This window comes from Hyaena hyaena, unplaced genomic scaffold (genome assembly GCF_003009895.1).
Source record: "Hyaena hyaena isolate Hyena2069 unplaced genomic scaffold, ASM300989v1 scaffold_233, whole genome shotgun sequence".
Taxonomy (NCBI): domain Eukaryota; kingdom Metazoa; phylum Chordata; class Mammalia; order Carnivora; family Hyaenidae; genus Hyaena; species Hyaena hyaena.
The window spans coordinates 1,426,009-1,453,259 of NW_024080866.1; the positions used below are offsets into that span (position 1 = coordinate 1,426,009).

Genomic DNA, 27,251 nt, shown 5'->3' on the forward strand with positions numbered 1-27,251 from the left:
CTTGACCCAGGTGTTCTGTATGCAGGACATGACAAATACCTTGAGATGAATGGCCATAAACTGTGTAAGCTTCCAAAAAGGTGAACAGCTCTGGTCAGAATTTCTTGAAGTGGCCCTTTAGACACAGTCTATGGACTTCAACTCACTCTGAACCATTTTCATCACCTCCTACCTCTAATTCTCCGTTCTCCTAATATACTTTGTTTTTTTATTTCTCCCAATATACTTTATTGGTACTTATACATTCTTTATGTGTTACCTTCATAACCTTGAGCAATGTCATTATACTTTCATTTTCTTTTAATTACAGACAGTCTCCTTTAGCTTACCACTTTCAAGGTAGGATCCTGCCAGTCCTTTTCCATTTAGCTCCCTTCCCCTCCTTTCCTCTCTCAACTTCTATAATCTAAATCCACTCTTTTGCACAGGAGTCTCAACAACATTCTAATGGTTGTTGTATCCATCTGTTTTATGGATACATTGTAATTGACTTGATTAAACCTCTATGGAATGGATCCCAATAATGCACTCTTAAAAGCAACGCTGCAATAAACATTTTTATAACCTTTTAAACTTGTCCCATTTCTCAAGATAAATTCTTAGAACTTTCTGGGTCAAAGTACCTTATTAAGGCCACCTATCTTGCAGAAAGATTTACTTTTAAAGACTAGTTTTAAAAACTGATCAGAAAAATAATCATCCACGAACTTTCACACTATTTCCCCAAAATTAAGTTTTATTAAAAGGGCTAGTTCTCATTAAGTGTCACAAAGCAGTTATTCATTTATAGATCTGTGTACTTGAAGCATTATTCTAGAAACAAAAAAAAAAATGCCAGAAATTTAAATATTTGGATAGGTCTGCATACTCATAAAATGGTGCTACTTATTGACAGTTTATATAGAAAAACCATTAAACTCTGCTTTTTAACATGAATCACAATTGTATTTCTGATCTAAGGTGTAACATGATTATTAATGCCTAAAATCAGTCTCTAGAGAAAATTTAATGAATCATACATTTCTCTGAATTTCAAAGTTGGGAAATTAAGTACAACACACATTAACACACTCCCCTAATGAGAGAATGCACCCTTGAGCTTAATATATAGCTTTCCCGTAAGAAAATTTTTTCTTTAAATATCGTCCTTAAAATTTAGTTACTGAGTAATGCTCTTTCCTGGTTCAATCTCAAATTTTAAAAGTCTACTCAAATGTCATAAACCAACAGGAAATTGGCCTTAAGATTTTTGTAAGTTGGTCAGATTTTTAAGAACATTCAAAAATGATTCCATAGTTGAATGTATCAGGTTGTCTAAATGGACTGGCATTTTAGCTAGTATCATAAACTGTACTGTAAGTGGAATTTTGAAAAACCTGATTTTTCAAATGCTTGGAAATATGGATTTCAGAGCCTACACTTAAGAGTACAATGTGGGCACTTGAAAAATCCTTTTAAGAGGCACCTGGATGGGTCAGTCAGTTGAGCATCCGACTCTTGATTTGAGCTCAGGTCATTTTCCCAGGCCTGTGGAATTGAGCCCCATGTCAGGCTCCTTGCTGAGCATAGAAACTGCTTAAGATATATTCTTGGTATCTCTCTCTCTCTGCCTCTCCCCCTCCAGCTCATGCTCTAACAATAAATTTAGAAGTTCTTAGAAGATTAAAAAATTTAAAAAGAATTTCTAATTTAGTATTTCTAATTTAAAGCTAATGTATACACGGTGGTGACTGGCAGAGCTGGCCTCATGAGTATGTAACCTATGCAGCCACGTGGCACCCCCATGCTCCATTTAATGCTATTCTTTTGCTGCCTTGAAATTGTTCATTTTTAAATTTTAGTATTTTTGAGAAAGAGACAGCACGAGGGGTAGCGAGGGGTAGAGAGAGGATCTGAAGCAGGCTCTGTGCTGACAACAGACAGCCCAAAGTGAGGCTCTAACTCATGAACCATAAGATCATGACCTGAGCCAAAGCTGGATGCTTAACTAAGCCACCCAGGTGCTCCGAAATTTTTCATTAAAAAAAAAAAAAAAAAAAAAATTTATTTTCAGAGGTGGGGAGGGGCAGAGGTAAGGACGGGGAGAGAGAGAGAGAGAATGAATGAATGAATGAATGAATGAATGAATGAATCCCAAGCAGACCCCATGCTATCTGCATGTCTGCAGAGCTCCACAGGGCCCAATTTCATGATAGGAAGATCAGAACCAAAAAAAAAAAAAAAAAAAAAAAAATCAAGAGTCCAACACTTAACTGCCTGAACCACCAGGCACCCCTCAAAATCTAAATTCTTATTATAACTGAATAAAAGCATTTTTATTCTCAAAGCTAATTTACGGCACCTACATACTGGGCAAATTAAGACAAACTTTATTCTGTGAATTACCATCACGTTTTCTAGGTTTCAATGAGTTCCTCTAGAAGATAGGAGCCCACCTAGTCTAGAGAAAATGCAAACAAACTTGCAGTGCCTCAGTTGAGCTCTGTAGCATTTACGGGAAAAATTTACCCAAAAATACATGTTACTTTTATGTTGTTAAGCTATAGATATCTTATCATGTTAGTATTTTTGACGACCTTACCCTCTCCTTTTTAGCTGCTCAAATGTAATTCACATACATGTTACCCATTTAAAGTATAAAATTCAATGGCTTTTAGGATGTTCAGGGTTGTCCAGCCATCATTATCTAATTCCAGAACTTCATCACCCCAGAAAGAAACCCATACCCATCAGCAGTCTCCCACGTCTCACCTTTACCCCCACCATTGGCCAAGCAGTAATCTATTTTCTGTCTCTACAGATTTGCCTGTTCTGGACATTCAATAATTTTTTATAGTTTACAAAGTAAATTTTGCAATTCTTTTGTTAAATTCATTCCTAAATATATTGTTGTACTGCAACTGAAATATTTTTCTAAATTTACTGTCCGATTGTTCATTGCACATGTACGAAAACCTAAGTGGCTTCAGCATATTGCTCTTGTTCCCTTGCTGCCATACTGCTGACTCATTTATTAGTTTTAATAGTTTCATAGTGGATTCTTCAGTATTTTCAACAGACAAGATGATGACATCTTGCAAATGAAGTCTTTCTTCCTTTCCAATCTCAGTGCCTACCTTATCCCTTTTTAAGGGCCATAAAGTATTCATTCTGTTATAATCACATTCATGTGATTAAAGACCATTTTGCCTAGAGGCAAACAAGTGTGTTTTTCAAGCTCCTCAAATTTGTTCGCTTTGAGTTAGCAAAAAAACATGAGGGATAAAGGTCATTTTCTGTGTAACAGCACATACATGCTTTAAAACAAGAGCCAGAGAACAATACATTATAGCAGAATACTTACGTGGAGTTACATTTGATAGCCAAAGAAAAGAGTGGAAAGTACTTTTCTTTCCAAGTATTGAGTAGCTTGTCAATTATGCATATTGATGTGGTCAGCCAGAGCATTCTAATTTCCTTTGCCACCGCACTAAATAAAGCCCTAAGGGGCTTCCTAGCTCTAGATCCAGGTAAAACCACCCTCTAAACAGCAGTATGCATTTACTGAGCACCCACCACATTGCTTTAAGTCACATTTGCATTATGACAAAAGCCATGAAGTAGGACAAAAGCCAGAAGTATGGCTTCTGGTGTAAATAAGGGATTAGCCCAGCCTTTATAAAGCAGGATATAAGTGCCCATGAAAAGATTTGTGTAAGAGCCACTTAGGTGGGTACAATTTAATATGACATCAACCTACATAGTATAGGGCACAGGGACTATAGTTAATATGGCTATTTGAAACTTAAGAGTTGCTGAGTAGATCTTAAATAACACACTGTCAAAAAAACGGAGTTAAATATATGAAGTGATGGATGTTGTTAATACCACTTCATAGTAAGTAGGTATATCACATCATCGTGTTGTATAATTTCCATATGTACAAGTATATTTGTCAATTTTTCCCCTCAACAAGTTACGAAAGTTATAAAAATACAATAGATTTTAAGAACTCTCAATTAGATATCCAGAAATGAAGTTGGGTGGGGTGGGGGAGGGAGACTTGAAAGCAGACATAGGACTATAAATGTGACATGTGTCCTATCTAGCACAAGCCATGTTAAATGTTTTTTATTCTCAAGAAAGTATTGGTTCTAAACCTTCAAGATGTCTAGAGGTAATACTTTCACACTAGAGGTTATTCTTTCTGTGTCTTATCCTTTAGGTTACTACACATTAGGATATACTATTCAGTCATTCTTAAAGGGGGAAGAAATAACTATAAAACCATGATTAGAGATCTAATCGTGCTGCCAAGAGGGAAAAAAAAAAGTATCCTTACTGCTTAATACTGTAGCTTTATCTCAGGATAAAATATATTACATTGACTTAACCTTGTTTCTAAGTGCAGAGAAACTTCTTACAGGACCACACAGTGGTACTCTTCCATTTGAGTTCCTCTCCCCAACTGCTTTTTCATATAAATTCTATTTTACAAGGATTTTACAAACTTAAATATAGCTCATCTATAGTATATAAAAATTTATGTTTCGGATAAATCCTGAATGTTAAACCCAAAACCTAGATTTCACATCTGTATTCCCATTATAAATTTTTCACTGGAATTAGAAATAAACTTTTATACACACTCAGTATCTAAGTTATAAGCAGGATGTAGCACCAAAAAAGGTTTCTAAACCAGAATTTCCCACAGGAATAAAGTTCTAAGATTTCACAAAAAGCTACTTATTAGAGTTGCTAAAATATGTTATTTAAAATGTAGTACTGACTCAGCAGAAATATGGAGTCAATATACTCCTGTGGGCGATCCTAGTAACCTAAAAATTTGTGTTAACAAAAACATTTTTAATATTTACTGTGGAGGAAAAGCAAAGGAAGTTGAAACTTGAGGAACACAACTTTTCTTATCCTTTTGGCTATGGCTATGACCAGGGCAAGAAATTACTAAAGCTAAAGAATGCCCTAAGCACATTATGGCAATGTTCACAGAAGATGTTTAGAAGACATGGTGAGGGTTTTAATTCTTCACTGTGCTTTTTTCAGGTGTCAGAGTGCCCATATTGTAGTTTTTCAAATATTTCAAATTCAGATCTAAAAGAATTTTTATCTTCTTTCTCAGGATGTACACTGAATTAACTGTATACAGTCAGATAAACTAAATATGGTCACTATCATGAATACATTCATACTCCCTACTTTGAAGACAATTATTTGCCTAATAATCTACACTTCCAAATGCTCAGTGAGGTTTTCATTCAAGTAACAAGACTTTCACTCATCTTTGTTCTTGAAGAAACATTCAGCTTCAAAGAAAGTCAAACCTAGTCAACAGAACCTGAAATCCATAGCACAACCAACACTGGCATTAAGGAACTTAGATTTGTCTTGGTAATAAAACACTACTCAGGGAGCATGGTGCATGTTCCTTAAATGAAAGAGCCCATCTCCAGGCCGGAGGCAGAGGGTTCCTTACATGGCTTGTTGGCACGCTGTGTGCCCTCTGACCTATGAAGGGACCCATTGCGACTACAGCCCTCCAACTCACTTCTCTGACAACCTCTAACTAGATGCTTAAACTCACTTTTACCTTCTCACTCTTCTCCATAGGTAACCCTCCAACTCTTTTACTGCTGGTCCTAAATGGACACTTGAAGATTCTAAGTTTGTTTATACTTAACTACCAGTTGTTTTCCTAAGTGGGCTCTAGAACTAGAAAATACTCTTCGGACACAAGGACTCACCTAGAGGTACCACCAAAATTTCAATGTTTCAATACTACAACAAGTGTTACTTTTTACATGGTTATAAGGAAAATTCAGCACTGTGTTATCTCTTTTTTTTTTTTTTTTTAATGGAAAGATATGGAGTCTAACTCCTTTCCCTTTGGGTCTGGGCTGAACCTACTAATTACACTAGTAACCAAGAGAATGGAGATGTGATATAATTTTTAAAATTTTTATTTTTGAGAGGGAGTGAGAGAAAAAGAGAGAGAGAGAGAGAGAGAGAGAGACCAACCGTGGAGTGGAAGAAAGACAGGGAGACACAGAATCCAAAGCAGGCTCCAGGCTCTGAGCTGTCAGCACAGAGCCCAGAGCCGGATGTGGGGCTCGAATTCACAAAGCATGAGATTATGACCTGAGCCAAAGTCAGGTACTTAACCAACTGAGCTACGCAGGCACCCCAGAAGTGATATAATTTTTGAGACTACGTCAGAAAAATGCTAGCTCTTTCACCCTGCTCTCATGGGATGCTCTAAACTCTGGCCACTCTATCTCCAAAGGCTCCGTTGTCCAGATTCCCCCCCTCAGAATGCAGCCACTATGTTGTGATGATTTAAATTACAGAGAAAGGCCACGTGCAGGTGCTCTGGTCAAGTCTCAGCTGAGGCCAGCCTTCAAATCATCCCAGCCCTACCACCCAACATATAAAGAAGTTTCCAGATGACTCCAGTCCCCAGCTGTTTGAGTCATCACCAGCCTTTCAAGTGTTCTGAGCAGAGTTCTTAGATTTGAGGGTACTGAACATGCCATCCATGCCATGTTTGCCCTGTTTGAAGTCCATGGGATCTGTGGGCATGGTATTATTGAGGTTTTTAAACCACTAACTTTTGGTGTAGTTTATCACACAGCCATCAATAGAGTGTGAACAGAGTTCCCATAGTTGGTTTTGAGTTCCAGAAAAATAAAAATAGAGAAAACAGAAAGGAGAATACTACACCAAAGCATATTTGAAAAAACAAAACAACAACAAAAAAACCCTGGGTCTTCAAAACTAAAATGGCCTACCAATGAACAATACAATGAATTTTAACAGCTCTTGTCAAGATCTATCCCTACAAGCCATCTTCCAAAATATGAACACCAACAAAAAAAAGTCAGTCCCCTACAATGGATCAAGAATTAAAATATGACTGGCCCTCCTCATTAGAAGGGCTGGATGCTAGCAGACAATAAAACAATCCATAAAAATTCTCAGGGAAAATTCTTTTCATCCTAGCATTCCATGACCAATCCAACTAGCCATCACATATGCAAGCTTAATAAAAGGACCAGAAAGTGTATTTTCTTCACATCCTTCCATAGCATAGCCCTTAAGTATAGGTTCCATCAAAATCTAGGAACATGGCAAGAAAGGAGTGGACGTGGGATTTAGGAAATAATCTAATATAGGAAAGCAATCATGGGACCTCACAGGATGATAGCTATGAAAAAGGCCTAGAGAATAGTTAGTCCAGTTTGGAGCAAAAATGGGCTCCAGAGGGATTTCAGGGAGGGAAGGAAAATAATAGTCAATAGATTATATAATGAGGCATCTGAAAATAATTGAGAATATAGTAAAAGGCAAAGACCTCAAAGAATAAATTTAGGAAAAATAAAGTGCTATCCAAGAAAGGAAATGTAAACCAAGGTTTAGTACTAAGATGTGAAAAATATTATAGCCTTAATGTGATTTAACTTTTTTTAAGGTTTTATTTTTTAAGTGATCTCTACACCCAACAGGGGGCTTGAACTTAAGACCCCAAGATTAAGAGTCATATGCTCTACCAACTGAGCCAGCTAGGCACCTCCTATTCAACTTTCAGAGCCAATCTATATACAAATTAAAGTATTACGGTTACATTACAGAATGAAATCTCACCACTTTGATATTATAAAAATCCTTTACTTTTTACAGTAAAAAGAAAAAATGTCAGAACTCTGGAGTACAAGAAGGGAGATGAAATAAGAATGTATTACTGTTGTCACTAATGAAAACAGGAAAAAAAAATTAGTGAAACCAAACTGTGGCTCTTTGGAAAGGTCAATACAATTGATCAATCTCTAGCAAGACTGACAAAAAAAGACAACACAAATTACACTATCAGAAATGAAGAGGAACTTCATTACAGAACCTGGAAAGGATAAGACATAAAAAGGTAAGAGAAGAGTATAAACAATTCCACAAATTCAACAACTTAGGTGGACCAGTTCATTAAAAACTCCAAGCTAAGGGGACACCTGGATGGCTCAGACTGTTGAGCATCCAACTTCAGCTCAGGTCATGATCTCAGTTTGTGAGTTCAAGCCTCATACCAGGATCTCTGCTGTAGCAGGGAGTCTGCTTGGGATCTTCTGTCCCCCTTTCTCTCTGCCTCTACACCACTCACACGCATTTATTTCATTCATATGTTCTCTCTCTCTCTCTCAAAAAAAGCAAACTAGAAAACCTCCAAGCTATCAAAACTCATCCAAGATAAAATACATAACCTTAACAGTTCTATAACTAATAACAAAATTTAATTGTAGTTAAAAACCTTCTGGGGAGAAAAATCTCTGGGTCTAGATGGTTTCACTAGTGAATTCTACCAACTGTTTAAAAAACAATCAATTATATACAATCTCTACAGAAAAAAAAAAACAACAAAGTTATACTTCTCAATTCATATTATGAAACCAGTATTAACCTGATACCATAGCCAAAGAAAACACTGTAAGCAAACTATAGACCAGTAAAACCTATATGCTAAGTTCTTCAAAATATTAGCAAAACAAAATCAGCAATTGATAGTAATATACCATAACCAAGTTGAGTTTATGCCAAGAATTCAAGATTTGTTCAATATTTGGGGGGGAAAAGGATGCTACTATAGTCACAATCAAAAGAAAAACCACATGCTCCTAGCAGATGCAGAAAAAGTATTTGACAAAATCCAATAAACATTCTTGATTAAAAACACTCAGCGAACTGAAAGTAGTTGAGAACTTAACTTCATGAAGGGCAGCTACAAAACACTCAAAATTAACAACATACTTAATGATGACTGAATGCTTTCCAAGATGAGGAACAAGGTAAGAATGACAATTCTATTTGACACCAAATTGAAAGCCCTACTGAATGCAATAAGGCAAGAAAAACAAAGCGTACAGATTGGGGGGAGTGGGGGAATTGTCCCTATTTATAACATGGTTGTCTAGGTAGAAAACCGCCATTAAAAAAAAAACAAACAAACAAACAACAAAAACAAACTAGAACAGACCATTAGTTGCTAGGGGTTAGGATAGACGTAGGGTAGGACTGTAAGGGATCACACAAGGTAGTTTTTCCAGGGTGATGGAGCCGTCCTGTATCTTAATCATAGCAGTTAATCACATCTATACATTCACAGTACACCCAATAAGGTCAATTTTACATAGTTCTTTTATTTTTTTTTAATTTTTTTTTTTAAATGTTTTATTTCTGAGAGAGAGACAGCATGAGTAGGGAGAGTCAGAGAGAGAGAGGGAGATACAGAATCTGAAACAGGCTCCAGGCTCCGAGATGGCTGTCGGCACCAAACCTGACGCGGGGCTCAACAAACCATGAGATCATGACCTGAGCCAAAGTCGGACGCTCAACCGACTGAGCCACCCAGGCGCCCCAACATATGCTCTTTTAGATAACAGTTCTGTTCTGGGGCACCTAGGTGGCTGTCAGTTAACCATCCAACTTCAGCTCAGGTCATGATCTCACAGCTCATGGGTCCAAGCCCCACCTCAGGCTCTGTGCTGACAGCTTGGAGCCTGTAACCTGCTTCAGATTCTGTGTTTCCCCTCTGTCTCTGTCCCTACCCCACTCTTGCTCTCTCAAAAATAAACGTTAAAAAACTTTTTTTTTTTTTTTTTTTTAAGGAAAACAATTCTATTCCTTCTTCAATGTTACTATTCAACCATGCTGTCCTAAACAGTGAACTGTGTTCCAAAAACTAAGGAAAAAAAAAAAGGTAATGCCTACCATTTCTCCCCCAACCTCATCCCCATCAGATGTAACCCATTTCTAATCAATTATTTAAGAAAACTGCAGTAAATTAGTCACTGACAGCTAGGCACATCTAACTCAGAATATACAGTATACACAACCTGCAGATTTGCTTAAAATTTTCTGCATATGACAAACATTTTAAAGGCATAACCGACTTAGCAAGGAGAAAAGGGGCCAGAAAAGCAGAGGGAACTAAACACCAGCGGCATGTGTGCTGCCCCTCTCCTCAGCTGATTTTATGGGTATGGGATATGGTTGTAAAAAACCAAGTGGCAACAAGAAAAGTATGCTGGATGTGGTGGACTGGCAGTCAATACCCACTTTACTTCCCATACAGGGGGTCTACTCTGCACTACAGAGACTGGAAAATGAAAAACTTACATTGCCCTAGCAGCTAGTGGTTCCTGATACGTAGGTTCCACTGACCACACTCACTGATACAGAATTGAAAAGTGAAACAGAAGTTAAAGCCAGATTCTGCTGCCTCTGCTACTTTGGCCAATGGACACAATCAAGGCATTTGATTTGTCTGCAGCATCATTTTATAGTGTCTAGTAAATAGCTTCAGGAGTATCAAGAGGCAAGGCATGGACCTTGATGTGAATCAAAGCAAGGAGATTAATTCTGGAGCCGATAGCATTAGTCGAGGCTTCCTGTTAGTGGTGGTTTCTCCACCGTGGCAATGTGGTGGTGTTCTCTGCGGTCTTTACCTCCTCAACTGAGCAGCACTTTTGTTGGCCCTGTATTGTGGTGTGGCTTTGGGAATTGTTCCTCAAGACTCAACCCTGCTAGAATGTGAGCTCCAGAAGGGCGACTTTTTTTTTTTTTTATGTTTTTCATTTATTTCTGAGAGAGAGAGACAGCATGAGCAGGGGAGGGTCAGAGAGAGAGGGAGATACAGAATCTGAAATGGGCTCCAGGCTCTGAGCTGGCAATCAGCACAGAGCCCGATGGGGGGCTCGAACCCATGAACCGTGAGATCATGACCTGAGCCAAAGTCGGACGCTTAACCCAATGAGCCACCCAGATGCCCCCAGAAGAGGAACTTCTGTCTGTTTTGTTCATTAATGATCCCAGAACAGTGCCAGCACATAGCAGCTGCTAAGTATTTGCTGATTGAATGGCTACAGCTAGAATCTATTTCTTCAACTCTTCCAACAATTGTGCAGGCATTTACTGCTTTACAGTAAATCCTCTCCTGTTTAAAGTGCTTAAATTCTGTGTCTGCAACTTCATAACTCACATAGAAAGGAGAAGCAGCTGATATCTAGATGAAGCCAAAACCTTGAAAGAGGTATACCTTTAGGAAGAGTCAAATGCAAAAAATCTGCCCACCAAGCAAAGTGAGATGTTAAAGACAAGTGTCTGCCTCTAGGCTCTACATAGGAGGGAGAAGGTCTACCCTGAACATTTTTAAGTAAGGGAACTGCACCTCATATAGGTTTGAAATTTAAGTTTTTATTGCCTAAGTGGTCCTGGAACCTCTAAATCATGCAATTAACAACAAAAGATACACCCTCAACCAAAGCTACCCAGGATTTCCATAAAGCTCTCCTGCAAATAACAATAAAATCTTAGAAAACCATGATAACAATCTACTTATAATCAAGAGGCAATAAACAAAACAAAAGAATTGCAAAATTCAAATAGAATTCCTTTCAAAAAAGAAACAAAGGGCACCTGGGTGGCTCTGACTGAGCCAGTTAAGCATCGGACTTCAGCTCAGGTCTGGATCTCCCAGTCGAGGAGTTTGAGCCCGCATTGAGCTCTGTGCTGACAGCTCAGAGCCTGGAGCCTGCTTCAGATTCTGTGTCTTCCTCTCTCTCAGGGCTCCCCCACTCACTTGCTTTCTCTCTCACTCTCAAAAATAAACATTAACTTAAAAAAAAAAAAAAAAACACAAAAGCTGCAGCAGTCCACACTTTTGACCAATTAGAGGGTAAAATAAGATAAACTAGCACCTGCTGGTGTATAAAAACCTGATCTCTGCCTAGGTAACTACAAAAGCCTTAACCTTCTTCATGGGGGGGAAGAAAAATAATAAAGGTCGGCCTTAGGAAGTCAAATAGCAATCCAGAGAAAGTTCGAGAACACATAGACACATCTGGCCAAACCAAATCAATAATCCATGTGGCCAATGGAAATGGGTAAGACATGTCACCCTCCCAGCAAACCTTAAACCACAGGGGTTTCTCAACACATGTAAGAAGGTAACGTAATGATGAGAAATTCAAATGGTATAGCAGGTTCAAAGGGGGTATGCATCATCCATTCAGTGATCATTTCCTGAGTTCTAGAAATTAGTTACAAAACTGAACACAAGGACCACATCCTAGAAGAATCTGTCATCCAGTGAGAAGATACAGTTATGTCTAATACGCTTTGTCAAAAAGGCCTTTTTCATCAAGGCTGATCATCATCTGTTTTGCACAAACTGATCTACCCACCTGTAGAGCAGGAACCACCAGTCTTCCTGCTATCAAACATCCTTCCTGGAACACATAAACCTGGTGAGGCTGTAATTATGATCCCCATTTTGTAGATCAAGAAACTGAAGCTTAGCGAAGTTAACTTGATTTGCTCTGGATCCCACAGCTCGATAATGACAGCATGGACATTCAAACCCAGGACTGACACCAAACCCTCTGGTGGTACCCACACCTTAGGCCTGAGAATTAAGAAATCGGCAATGAATCACACTCCTGCTCCCAAGTTCATTAGCAGTATACCATCTAACCCTCCAGGCCACGCCACAGATATTCTCCCTCCCATTCATTAGTGTTCTGAAAATAAAGGAAATGGAGCTTGGTCCTCATAGGTGAGTACTTGAGCCAAATTTTTGACAAGTAGGTTTACTTTGGGATCAAGAATACCAAGGTATGTGATTCTTGCCCTCAGAAACTTAAGTCCAGTTTATAGCCAAAGACGACTTGCTCAAATTGTCCCCAAATATGTGGCAAGTTCGGGGATTATAATACATATGCACCCACCTATCGATCTGTGTATAGTAGATAACCATGTAAACGGACATATACAGAGAGGCAGCTGTAGAATTTCTCAAAAAGATAAAAAGTCCTAGTAGTTCCACTCTGTTTATTTATAACGTAATAGTTCATATAGCTGAGCTCAATGTACCTTTACCTGATTATGAGGGAAAAAAAAATAAAAGGTTTACTAAATACGAGTACACTACCTGTATAACCAAGACTTCAAGGGTCACTGGTTAAGCTATTAAGAACTTGTAGCCTCAAGCATTTACAAATATCCATTTACACATAAAACCAAGGCTCAGGTAATTGCAAATTGTGGTTCGTGTGTGTGTGTGTGTGTGTGTGTGTGTACACACATACATACACACAAACAGCAAATAGTATATATCTTGAAAAAATACTCTTCCATATTTTAAGCTAGTTTATACTGGGCTTCCCTGTACTCCCTCAAATATTCCAAATTAATATGGCTTTATTATACATAACAGAATTTAAGAAATAATCAGAATTCTAAAAGTTCAAGCCAAATATAAAAGAAATAGGAGGGGTGCCTGGGAGGCTCAGTCAAGAGTCTGACTCTTGATTTTGGCTCAGGTCATGATCTCCATTTCATGGGTTCGCACCCCACATCGGGCTCCATGCTGACAGTATGGAGCCTTCTTAGGATTCTCCCCCTCTCTCTACCCCTGCCCCCTGCTTGCACAGTTGAAATATTGACATCGGATACCATCATTTATTTTTGTTTTTAATGTTATTTTTTTTTATTTCTTTCTGAGAGAGAGAGACAGAATGAACAGGGGAGGGTCAGAGAGAGGGAGATACAGAATCTGAAGCAGGCTCCAGGCTCTGAGCTAGCTGTCAGTACACAGCCTGAGGCAGGGCTTGAACCCACGAACCGTGAGATCATGACCTGAGCCGAAGTCAGACACTTAACCGAGCCACCCAGGTGACCCCAGATACCATCATTTAAAAAGTGAGGAAGTAATCCAAAAGAAATATTAATCAATATCCATTTTAATCAAAACCTTATTTTCTTCCATTATTTCTTTGCATCCTGTTTTAGTTAGAAGTATTTCATGACTGGGAACAAAGGAAGAAAAGGGAACAGACTTATAAAATTTCCTAGAACCAAAATGGAAAATATAAAAATTGGGTCTCAATCCTGGACAGATCTCTTCATACTCCTCAACTCTGATGAAGGTTCTTAAGCTCTCCATGTAGACTGGAGGACAAGTACAAGAAACAATAAAGTGGATTTACACAAAGATCTTTAAGGTTCCACACCTTCAAGCAATCAGGGCATCTGAATATTAAGGACAAAAATGTTCTCTTCACATCTCACAAATCAAAAAGAGGAAACAATAGAAAGAATAGAATACAGAAAGATCTTGATATAGAAAGAATATCAAGATCACACTAACGACAGCCTTACCCAATTACAGGGTCAGTGAAGAGTGTTCTAGATGAGGAAGTAGACTCATTCCAGCCTCACTTCTTTCACCGGCCTTGTGTGCTGTCTACTTGAAAGCTTAATGGACATGAGATACAAGAGGCAGCGATGACTGTGATTCTTACAGGACACTGTTCATACAGTCACTAATTACCTTTCATGAACCAGGGGCCCTGGAGTTTAATAAATGAGTGAAGAGGACATTAATAAGCCCCAAAGGATCTCTAAGTGTTTCATTTTCTTAGTGTAGTGAGTCAGGACTCACTTCAATTTTAACAACCCACATAAAGCCAGTACTTTTTTTCTTCCCTCGCATACCAGGTAAGCCTAAATAGGAGGGAATGAAAAGAAGGAAGGTCACAGCTAAGTTTTTAGAAGAGATCAAAGTTACTCACGGAGTGAGTACTTTTCATCAGGAACTGTCCGGAATGGCTGAGAAGATAATGGGAGGTTCCCCTGCTTATCCTGACACCTTGCCAGGGCTTTAGCAAAAGTAGTTTGCTGACCTAAACAGTCAGAAGTGAAGGGGGACTGTTAAACTTACTCCCGTTTACCTAATAGAACTCAATTCTCCTAATTAAAATTGGACCCATCTAGTGTATTAAAAAAGGCAAGAGAATATGAAAAAAGTTGCCCTATACAAATGAACAGTACCTTTGCACAAAAAAACCAATGTCATTTGACAACTACGGTTACTACAGGGTATTTCTTATTCTAACTCCTATACCCAAGGACCTTAAGCTGTTTAAGTTTTTAGGAGTCAAAACCATCCCCTTTGTTTTTTTTTTGGGGGGGGGGTTAATTTTTTTTTTTTTTACATTTATTTATTTTTGAGACACAGAGACAGACAGAACCCAAGCAGGGGAGGGTCAGAGAGAGAGGGAGACACAGAATCCAAAGCAGGCTCCAAGCCATCAGCACAGAGCCCGAAACGGGGCTCAAACTCACAAACTGTGAGATCATGACCTGAGCCAAAGTCAGACGCTCAACTGACTGAGCCACCCAGGCACCCCTAAAACCATCCCCTTTGAAGGGATCCATTCTCAGGTGACTCCTGAAGCAATGGAGGAAGAAGAGTACATCAGTCACACAAGTCATAAAAGCCTTGCTTCCTAGAGTGCCATCTCATGGATCAAAATTCCATGATGGTTTTGATGCTGGATTCAAGAATCTTGTCCCTAATTATGGATGGAACAATTGCTTTCCTCAATGCTATTTTTAGTTGTAGTTAACAATTGCTGGGGGGACAAACAGGGAGACTTTTACATGGAAGAGAATTTCAACTCAGGCTACCTTGGTGAAATTAGCAACTAATGCCCTGAATTCACTGGATGCTCTAGGGAGGCTGACACTCCCTACGCCTGTGTGCACGCACAGGAGCATTCTCCTGGAGAGAGGGTCCATACTTTAAAGATCCTCAGAAGAATATAGGAGCTTGGAAACCCTACGTCAAGTCAGTAAGCCCAGGCTACACAGCTGGAAAGAAAGGGCCGGAGGATGAGTGACCACATGGCAAGAGAGGACACATGGAGAGGAACCATGGTACACAAGCTTCCAGCCAGCACATGGCCCTCAGATCTAGTCCTGTCCAGCCACCGGGTAAACGCAACCACATGAACAATTAAAGCTACATGGAGCAGGGGCACCTGGGTGGCTTAGTCGGTTAAGGGTCCGACTTTTGCTTAGGTCATGATCTCACGGTTTGTGGGTTCGAGCCCCGCATCGGGCTCTGTGCTGACTGCCAGCTCAGAGCCTGGAGCCTGCTTCAGATTCTGTGTCTCCCTCTCTCTCTGACCCTCCCCTGCTCACGCTGTCGTTGTCTCTCTCTCTCTCTCTCTCTCTCTCCTAGAAATAAGTAAAACATTAAAAAAAAAAATTTAAAAAAAAAAGCTACATGGAGCAGAGGGGCATCTGGGTGGCTCAGTCGGTTGAGCAACCGACTCATGAGTTCACCTCAGGTCATGCTCCCACAGTCATGAGATGGAGCCCTGCATCAGTCTCCATGCTGAGCATGGAGTCTGCTTTAGATTCTCGCCCTCGCCCTCGCTCTCTCTGCCCCTTCCCTGCTTGTACATGCTCTCTCTCTCTTGCTTCCCCCCACCACCACAAAATAAAAGTTTAATAAAACCATGTGGAGCAGAGGTAAGTCATCTCTGATAAATTCCTTAACTACCATATGATGACCAATAAAATGGTTATTTCAAGTTTCTAAATTCTGAGGTGGTTTGTTAGGCAGGAATAATGAAAACACTGCTTTAATAAGACTATGCTCTTAACCACAGTTAACACTAGCTCCTACATTTTTATGACCTTTCATTACATCTATTATGGTTAGACAAAAGTCAACATCAAATATTCTAGGAGTATTTGTGCAAATAGCAAAGAATCTAGGAAGATCCAAAGGAGGTCGCAGTAAGAATCTAGGGCACCTGGGTGGCTCAATCACTTAAAGTGCCCAACTCTTGGTTTTGGCGCCGGTCATAATCTCACAATTCATGAGTTCAAGTTCCACATAGGCCCCTGAGCTGATGGCAGAGCCTGCTTGGGATCCCCCCTTTCGTCTCAAAATCAATTAGGGGAAAAAAAAAAAAAAAAACACACGAGACTCTCTCTCCCCCCACCTCCTCTGCTCCCCTCCAATTTGTGCACATGCACACACACACACTCTCAAAAAAAAAAAAAAAAAAAAAAAAAAAAAAGAAAAAAAAAAAAAAAAAGTGGGGGACACCTGGGTGGATCAGTTGGTTAAGCGGCAAACTCTTGATTTCAATTCAGGTCATGATCCTAGGCTTGTGGGATTGAGCCCTGCAAACGGCTCTGTGCTCAGCGCTTAAGCTTCTTTTACTCTCTCCCTCTGCCCCTCTGCTCCTTCCCCCCACTCACATGCTCTTTCTCTCTCTCAAATAAAAACTAAAAATAAATTAAAAAATAAATATCGCAAACACCCTAGCTTTACTTGGTGTTTAAAAATATAAAGTGTATATAGGGGCGCCTGGGTGGCTTAGTCGGTTAAGGGTCCGACTTTCGCTTAGGTCATGATCTCGCGGTTCGTGGGTTCGAGCCCAGCGTCGGGCTCTGTGCTGACTGCCAGCTCCAGAGCCTGGAGCCTGTATCAGTCTGTGACTCCCTCTCTCTCTGACCATCCCCTGCTCACGCTCTCTCTCTCTCTCCTAGAAATAAATAAAAACATTAAAATATATATATATATAAAGTGTATATAAAATAAGTGTGTAAAAAATAAGGTGCTATGAACCATTATATGTCAACAAATGGAATAGCCTAGATGAAATGGACAAATTGCTAGAATCATAAAACCTGCCTAGACTCAATCACAAAGAAAGAGGTTATCTGAATAGGCTTATAATTACTACACAGATAGACTCAGTAGTCAACAATCTTCTGAAACAGAAAAGTTCTAGATATGATGGCTTCACTAATGAATATCAAACACTTAATGTTTTATTTATTTTTGAGAGAGAAATGGAACACGAGCATGGGAAGGGGCAGAAACAGAGGGAGACACAGAATCCAAAACAGGCTCCAGGCCTGAAGCTGTTAGCACAGAGCCTGATGCAGGGCTCAAACTAGGAACAGTGAGATCATAACCTGAGCCAAAGTCAGATGCCTAACCAACTGAGCTACCGAGGCACCCCAATTTTATCAAACATTTTAAGAATGGACACAATCCTTAAACTTCTCCAAAACTTTGAAGAGGAGGGAATACTTCCAAATTCAATCTACAAGGCCAGCATTACCTTGATACCAAAGCCAAAGACTCTCTTGGGTACACTCGTGTTTGGAAATCTCATCTTGTTCACTGGCTACCATCAGTAGAAATCTTTCCAGCTTGTTCTTTCTCTGTGCATCAGTTTATAACTACTGGACGTGTATGTACAAATTAAATCTCACCATCAGTCTATCAGCTAGCCCACCCAACCCATTCTTCAATGCTTCCACAAAATCTCTATAATTGCTTATCCAGCTTCTGTGGTACAGGTCTTAGTAATATAACTCTACACATCTGAGGGTTAAACAGAACATTTTCCAACAGCTCTCCATAATCCACTTTTATTAAACTATAATGACTTCTCTTCAACTTCCATATTGGTTCTAGTTTTGGCTCCTGAGGTCTCACCAAATGGCACACCACCACTCAAAATGCATACGGAGATTTTCTCCAACTAAAATAAGCCAAGTAAAATAGTTCTGATCTTATAAACCAAGGCAGGCATTGAACACTGTAAGTAAATTAAGGCAGGCATACAACAATGTCCAAGATTTAAGGCATAGGAGATAAAGAGATACTACCACGGATATACCTAATTGGGGGTCTCCAAGTTGATGGAAAACATACCAAAGTCTGCCAACCATCACCATTTCGGAGTTTTCTCTCCACTGGCAGGGCATGTTCACACTCTGTTTAGAGAGGCAGGAAAGTCCTCCATGCTCCCAGTCCTGCTTTTAGTACTGTCCCTTGATGAACTGTTGTTAACTGATTATTCCATCAGTTTGGCCTGGTAATTTATAAACCAACACAAACTCTATTGTAGAATAAGCCACAATTGCTTACGTAACCACTAGGAACTTGAAGGGACTCCCCAAATTCTCGATCGTGATGTTGGAGGAGTTGATGACTAGAAGGGATAGATCTAAGCAGCCAGTAAGAAACCAAGGGAAAAAATCCCAATTAGCACAGGTTGGCAATGTCAGCCAAGAATATACCCAGAAAATTCCAAAGATAACACAAAGGAGACTGGTCTTCTGGTCTGTTGAGGGCCATTTGCTGTGGAAACAAGAGACCACAAAGACTTCCTGGATCTACCACTAATGAGGAACTTGGTAGGTTAAAGAAGCTTTAAGAGTTCTCAATGGTGTTTTAAGAAGAATTTTGGGGGGCGCCTGGGTGGCTTAGTCGGTTAAGCGTCCGACTTTCGCTTGGGTCATGATCTCGCGGTTCGTGGGTTCGAGCCCCGCGTCGGGCTCTGTGCTGATTGCCAGCTCGGAGCCTGGAGCCTGTTTCAGAGTCTGTGATTCCCTCTCTCTCTGACCCTCTCCTGCTCACGCTGTCTCTCTCTCTCCTAGAAATAAATAAAACGTTAAAAAATTTAAAAAAAAAAAAAAGAAGAATTTTGGCTTTATCAGACAAAATGAAAAGATATAAAGGAAGAGTACTTAGTAAGTTAAACATGCAGGTGAGAAGGGAAAAAGTATGCTAAAAAAGAGGAAAAAAATTATTCTAATTCTTTGGCAGGAAAAAAAAAGACAAAACAATCTAAAGCAATTTAGAATTCAAGGTCTACCAACATATCCTACACATAGCAGGAATTCTATCCAATTACTGAAGAAAGAGAAGATTCCCTTTCATGATAGAAAATGTTAGCAAAATTCGGTCTTTTTGTGTTAGCAGGGACTATAATTCAAGAGAATAGGTTTAAGATTATCACACAATTATACTTAAGTTATATTCTGGGCTTGGACTGTCAAACATCTCATTCTAGAAATTTCCTAAGCCTGGTAATGCAGGCTAATCACTAATAACATCAAAAAAAAATTTTTTTCCTGGGGCACCTGGGTGGCTAGGTTAAACAGCCAACTTCAGCTCAGGTCACAATCTCATAGTTCGTGGGTTCAAGCCCAGCACTGGGCTCTGCACTGACAGCTCAGAGCCTGGAGCCTGATTTGCAGTCTGTGTCTCCCTCTCTCTCTGCTCCTCCCCAGCTTGTGCTGTGTGTCCCTCTCTCTCTCAAAAATGAATATACATTAAAATTATTTTTCTTGCAAAACCTGTACACAGAGCCTGAGAGCCATTGCTATAGCCCAAAAGATTATAATTCCCCTACTCAATGGCTACTGGGAACTATAATAAAAGTTACATCCCTGTTTCTCAGATTCTGATTCTATTAATGTATAAGCAGTCTCTAAAGTCATCTTACTCCAGCTTTCTTAAACTGGTCTATTTAGCCTTGGCTATCATATGAACACAGAAGTTTTTAAACTGCCTTCACTCCTTATCTATAAAGTTTATTCATTTTATTCTTTCATTCAACAGGTATCTACTAAGCAACTAATTCCCGTCAACAGCAGTCTCAAAATTTTAAGTTAAGCGTTGTATAAAATGACAAGATTAAACAAAGGTGTTGTCCCTTTAAGGTCTACAATTACATAATTGTATAATATAGAATGTACATTTACTACTTAGCTGCAACATCAAAGAAAGCTGAGAACCAGTTTGCCATTAATAAGAAATATAAGGGGTGCCTGACTGGCTCTGTTGGTACAGCAGGAGACTCTTGATCTCGGGGTTTTGAGTTCAAGCCCCATGTTGGACATAGAGCTTAAAAAATGTACTTATATAGAAGTATAAATCTATCCACCTGAGCAAGATAGGTCTCAAGGCCAGGACCAAATTTCCTGCTGTATCACAAGTTCCTAATCTAATGATCAAAGTCAGTATCTGTGTTGAACAAAGGGACACAGAAACAATCTCTTTACAGATTATCAAAAGACTGAAATAAATAAATAAATAGAACTAAACATCACAGATCACACAGTTATTTAAACCTAAGTAGGCTCGTGGTTGGGGAACAATTCTTTTTATATTCAGTTGAATGTACCTGTAGAAGGCTTTCTTGAACTTAGGTTTAGTTAACGTTAGTTTTCCATACATTTAGAAGTTTATATTGTAGTGTACATTTACTGAATGCAATACCAGCCACAAAACTGTATTGTAACTCAGTCACTGATGAGCTTAAAAACCTCCTCCAAGAACTTGTCTGAAGCAACAATTGAAGTGCTGTCATCTAATTGAGAGCTCAAAAACAAACATTCAGATATACCAGTAGGAACACTCTTGTTTCCAGCTACTTACAATTCCAGAGTCATAATTAATACACTGATGAAAACAATTACTTATATCTGAAAGCCCTAAAGCCACAAAGAACTAACTACTAATCAAAGCTTTACAGTCTTGATTACACAGGGGAATGCAGTTAGGCCTAGCAAATAACCCAAAGGGGAGCCAGTTAATCTCCCCTGCAAATTGGTCATGTTTTTCCTCTCTTCTCTGCCAAATCCTTGAAAGAACACACTTCACATACAAAGATTCAATAAAATAACCCTGAAAATATTTCATATTCCTGAGATTTAACCATTTTCATTTATCTAACATTCACCTTGCAAGGCCCTAGGCTAGCCCTTTAGTAGACTGGTCCTGGTCTTCAATGAAAGTGAAGGTAGAATGGGCTAGAGCAATATAAAATAACTGGGGTGAGAAATACTGTGAAAGAAAATAACAGAGTGATAAGACTCAGAGGAGAATTTAATCTGAGAAGGCAAGGAAGACATTCCTGAGAAAGGGGCATCAAAACAGACCTCTGAAGGATGTTAAACACGTTTGATTTTTTTCTGCACACTTGCAGAGATAAATTTTTTTTGGTACCAAATTAGTTCAGCCATAGTTTCAATATGGGAAGTTGTAAAATATGCAGCTGCCATATTTAAAATATAAGAGAACCATTTATGCATGTTTGCCCTCTGCCATCATCATGTGAACAATACTTACTGGCTAGATCGCTAGTCCCTGAAAGAGAAATCATGTGACACAGAGTTTAGGTAACCTTAGACATCCCAACCAAGACCATCCTAGACCAGCCAATAGCCAGCTCCCAACCAAGGTTGGCAAAGCCCCAGCCAACCACCCAACTACCACATGTGACCAAAAACATAGACGGTATGCAAATGATGCTTCTCAGTTGTCCATTACCCAACAATATTATGGCAAAAGAGAACAGATACACAAGATGGTTTGGTTTGGTTTTCAGCTATTCCTGCATCTTTTCTCTGGAGACTGTTGAAGGATCTGTTCTCCCAAGATAAGTGAATAAATCAAAAACGACTTGGATATGGGACCCAGAAGGGAAGGCTTTAACACAGGAAAAAAGATGAAGAAAATTATTTTGGTTCATTTGTAAAGATTCCAGGGCAATATGCCAGAACTGTTCTAGGAGCAATGTCTCCAAAATCACCTAAAGAATGGATATATAGGGGCGCCTGGGTGGCTTAGTCGGTTAAGCGTCCGACTTTCGCTTAGGTCATGATCTCGCAGTTCGTGGGTTCGAGCCCCGCGTCGGGCTCTGTGCTGACTGCCAGCTCAGAGCCTGGAGCCTGTTTCAGTCTGTGACTCCCTCTCTCTCTGACCCTCCCCTGCTCACGCTCTCTCTCTCTCTCTCTCTCCTAGAAATAAATAAAACATTAAAAAAAAAATTAAAAAATTAAAAAAAATTAAAAAAAAAAAAGAATGGATATATAACCTGATGTGTTTTTGTTTGTTTGTTTGTTTTTTAAGTTTATTTGAGAGAGGGAGAGAAGCCACAAGTGGAGCAGGGGCAGAGAGAGAGAGGGAGAGACAGAATCCCAAGCAAACTCCACACTGTCAGTGCAGAGCCTGATGCAGGACTTTAACTCAGGAACCATGATGTCATGACCTGATCCAAGATCAAGAGTTGGATGCTTAATCGCCTGAGCCACCCAGGCACCCCTAACCTGATGTATTTTAGAATTCCAGTGAAGACTATGGGCATAATAAGCTAGTGAAGAAGAGTTAGCAAATGGACAAAAAGATCTATGGAAAATTCCAGGAAAAAAAAAGTTTTATTATGATCACTGGTCTTTTCTTACATTATTTGGTGCACATTATTTCTCATAATGGCGCACACATTATTTATCTTTCCATTATTTACAGTAACATAAATGCTCAATGCGTTAGTTTGATATGAGAAGTTAGGGACCACTTCTGACAAAGTGACATCTGAAAGCAGGTTCTCGAATTATGGTAATTACACTGGGTAGATGAGGGAGGCATATGGGGGGGCGGGATGAGTAGAGGGAGGAAGAGTAGGAAAGGAGGATCCTACGTCCCAATGTAAGAGGCCATTAAATAAGATTTGAAACTAAAATAAATCACAGCTTAACACCAAATTTTAGAAATACCACTTTCATATATGGCATAAGGAACAGCTAAGAGAGTTGAAAGTAGTTAACTTTGGAGAGGGGAAACTAGGAAGACACAGAGGGTTGCTATTTTTAATCATTAAGTACTGTATCATTTTAAGCTGTATTAATTTGGATAAAAACTAAAATTTTTTATTTTAACCTCATTAACTTCATTTCCATTCTCCCCAGATTTCTATTTTTAACCCTTCTGTCCATTACAACTACTCATTTTATCCATTCATTTGTTCATTCAACTATTATTGGGCAACTACTAATGTCTACTGTTTTTGATGATAAAGATACAGCAAGTAACAAAAACCAAAGTCCCTGGTGCAGTACAGGAAACTAATTACTAAATATATCATACAAATTACATCTACTATTTTAGGTGTACTGAACATCTAGATATGTCCAGTAAGTGTTAAGAGGAAAAAATGCAAGGGGCACCTGCGTGGCTCAGTCGGTTAAGCATCTGACTTTCGCTTAGGTCATGATCTCACGGTTTGTGGGTTCAAGCCCCGTGTCAGGCTCTGTGCTGACTGCCAGCTCAGAGCCTGGAGCCTATTTCAGAGTCTGTATCTCCCTCTCTCTCTGATCCTCCCCTGCTCACACGGTCTCTCTCTTCTAGAAATAAAATAAAAATATTTAAAAAAAAAAGAAAAAATGCAAAATAAAGGGAAAGAGAGATAGGAAAACCTATTGTACTTACATTGGTGACATTTAAGCAGACACTGCAATTTAGTAAGGGAGCAGGCCATGCAGATATGTGGCAGAGCAAATGAGGTGGAGAGAGCATTCACCACAATGGCCACAATGGCCTAAGTCATGGGTGTGCTTGGTATCGCCAAAGTAGGGAGACCAGGCCATGTGAATCTTTCTATTCCACTATTAAGAACTTCAGCTATTATTTAGTTGATAAACTACTGACAGGTTTTCAAACAGAGTAGTAAGAGCTAACTTACCTATTTAGAACGTTCACTTGGTGGGGTACAACCACTTTGGAAAACTGTTTACTGACATATACGGAGGCAGAAGTTCCATGCAAGTCTGACTTGCAGATAGAGAACATAAATGCATACATGTATTTGCCGAAAGACGTGTACCAGTACCTTCACAGCGGGACTCATAACAGCTAAAAGTCAGGCACTATCTGAATGCCCATTAACAAAATGAACATATCAATTGTTGTGTATTAACACAATGGAATTCACAATTTCAAGGAACATCAGGGATGATTCTCACATGCATAAGGTTGCATGAGAGCCAAACTCAAATTACGTATTCTATGATTCCATTTATATACAGTGCAACCTCAGACCAACCTAACCTATGCTCTTAAAAGTCACTTATCCCTTGGAGACCGTGACTGGAAGGGAGCCTGGGTTGCTAGTGATGTTCTATTTCTTGTTCTGGGTGCCGGTTATATAGGTGTGATCAGCTTGAAAATTCACCACAAATTCCTAACGTGCACTTTCCTGTGTTTTCATTAAAAAAAAAAAAAAAAGTTGCTGACATTTAAGATGAATCTGACTGTTGTGTGGAAAATGGTCCTAAGAGGGGCACAAACAGCAGGGAGACTGTTTAGCAAGCTAACGTAATCATCCAGTTTAAGATAAAGGTGAATTAGGGGCACCTAGATGGCTCAGTTAGTTAAGAGTCTGACTTCAGCTCAGGTCATGATCTCAAGGTTTGGGGGTTTGATCCTTGCATCAGGCTCTCTGCTGTCAGCACAGAGCTCACTTGGGATCCTCTGTCTCCCTCGTTCTCTGCCCTTCCCCCTCCAAAAATAAACATTTTCAAAAAGAAAATAGGAAAATGACTTAGGTGGTAGACGCAGAGGTGGTGTGGAGCAACCATCCTCTGGATAGATTCTGTACCTGGAGTAAGACTTGACAGATTATACATTAAGGGTGAAGGAAACAAAGGAACAAAGAACAGATTTTTACCCTGAGAACTGGAAAAATAAGAGTCCCCTAATGGAAATGGGCAAGACTGCATCAAGTATAGATTTGGAGGACATGGAGAACCCCACAATCTAGGTTTTTAAAAAAAAAATTTTTTTTACATTTATTTATTTTTGAGAGACAGAGGGAGACAGAGGATGAGTGGGGGAAGGGCAGAGAAAGGAGACACAGAATCCAAAGCAGGCTCCAGACTCTAAGCAAGTGTTCAGCACAGAGCCTGACGCAGGGCTTAAACCCACAAACTGTGAGATCATGACCTGAGCCCATGTCGGATATTTAGCTGACTGAGCCGCCCAGACGCCCCTCCACAGTCTAGTTCTGAACACCTTCCATTTAAGATGGCTCCAAGTAGAGCCACTGAACACAGAACTGCATGTATGAATCTGGAGTTTAAGAAAGTTGGAGCTACAAAATCAATGTGGGAGGCATCGGCAAAACTACATTGTGTGTGAGTGTGTGTCCTATTGAAGGTTGTTTTTAGTAATTCATTTTTATGGGATTTTATGAAACTATCTGTAACTAGTTGGAAATTAACAAGAGAAGGTTCCCTTACCACAAGTGGCTTGAAAAGCACTGGTTATGGATGGAACTAGGTTTTAAGCCAGACTAAAAACATGTTTTTGGGGTGCCTGGGTGGCTCAGTCAGTCGGGCAGCCAACTTCGGCTCAGGTCATGATCTCACGGTTCCTGGGTTCAAGCCCCACGTCGGGCTCTGTGCTGACAGCTAGCTCAGAGCCTGGAGCCTGTTTCGGATTCTGTGTCTCCCTCTCTTTGACCCTCCCTTGCTCACACGGTCGGTCAGTCTCTCTCTCTCTCTCTCTCTGAAATAAATAAAATGTTAAAAAAAAAAAAAAGTAAAAATAAAAACATGTTTTTCCCCTTTAACCCAGTGAATAGGGACTTGTAAAGGAAGATCATATTAGTTTTGGGGGAAAAAAGAAGGAAGCAATATTGCAATGTCTCCTGCATGTCTGAACTATAACAATAATGCATATTTTCCCATTTTTACCCCCACAGTATCTCCCACGCTTTTTGTTTGGCCCCAGGACATCTGGTTTAGGGGAGCACATCTGCAGTGTAGCTCAGAGGAGGGCTCGGGCACTCCTTGTACACTGATGGCTTTAAAACCAAGGCCCACCTCAGCCCAGTGATCAAGGTTAACAACAGTGATTAAGTCACACTGACAGTATGTGCCCTTGTGATGCAAGGAGGGGAATGGTATTTCACTTTCTGGTCTTCCTCCCAAAACCCTTAACTCCTGACAAATCACTCTACAAAATACCTGACCAGCACTCCTTAATATTGTTAAGATCATCAAAAACAAGGGTGCTTGGGTGGCTCAGTTGATTAAGCATCCATGGTCGTAGGATCAAGCCCCTGCTTAGGATTCTGTCTCTCTCTGTCCCTCCCCCTATCTCTCAAATAAACAAACTTTAAAAACAAAAAGAGTCAGAATTTGTCATAGCCAATAGAAACATAAGAAGTCTACCACATAGGATGCAGTATCCTAACTAGACCCTGGAACAGAAGGCGACATTATATAAAAAACTAATGAAATCTGAATAAAATACGGACTTCAGTTAATGACAGTTGCAGCACTGGCTCATCAGTGTGGCAAGTGGACCATATGAAAAGAAGATGTTAACAAGGGGAAACCATGTCAGGTGGTGCCAGGATATGAGAATTCTGCATTATCTTGGCCATTTTTTGGTAGACCTCAAACTCTTAATAGTTTATTGCAAAAGCAAAATGGGCCTCGAGGAAATCGCCTAGGGAGTGAGTGTAGGCAAAGAAGAGGTCAGGAGGAACCCAAGTCCAAGGAGTGTTCTGGAGACTATTAGTATCATTCCTCCAATTCACGTTATTTCTCTCACCATTGTACTGCCTTTCAATGGACAGAGACCTTATTTCTACTGTTGCTCCTTCTAGAGCAACGCTGTCCAAGAGGACTTTATGGGACAGTGGAAGGAAATGGTCTCTACCTGGGCTGTCTAAACACAGTAGCCGCTAGACACAAGTGCCTACTAAGCACTTACCAAGTATCTACTGTGACTGAGGAACTAAATTTTTAATTTTACG

The 27,251-nt window shown here is 39.7% G+C and overlaps 1 protein-coding gene and 1 long non-coding RNA gene across 4 annotated transcripts in view; one reads left to right on the forward strand and one right to left on the reverse strand.

The window, feature by feature from the left end:
- The window catches only part of CNNM2 (cyclin and CBS domain divalent metal cation transport mediator 2), a 146,707-nt gene that overhangs the window by 75,245 nt on the left and 44,211 nt on the right, over positions 1-27,251 (reverse strand). The window lies entirely within an intron of this gene.
- Positions 3,654-9,730, forward strand: LOC120239587. Its single transcript, XR_005530472.1, has 4 exons — positions 3,654-3,708; positions 5,608-5,747; positions 7,675-7,915; positions 9,648-9,730. It is a non-coding gene; the product is annotated as an uncharacterized LOC120239587 (long non-coding RNA).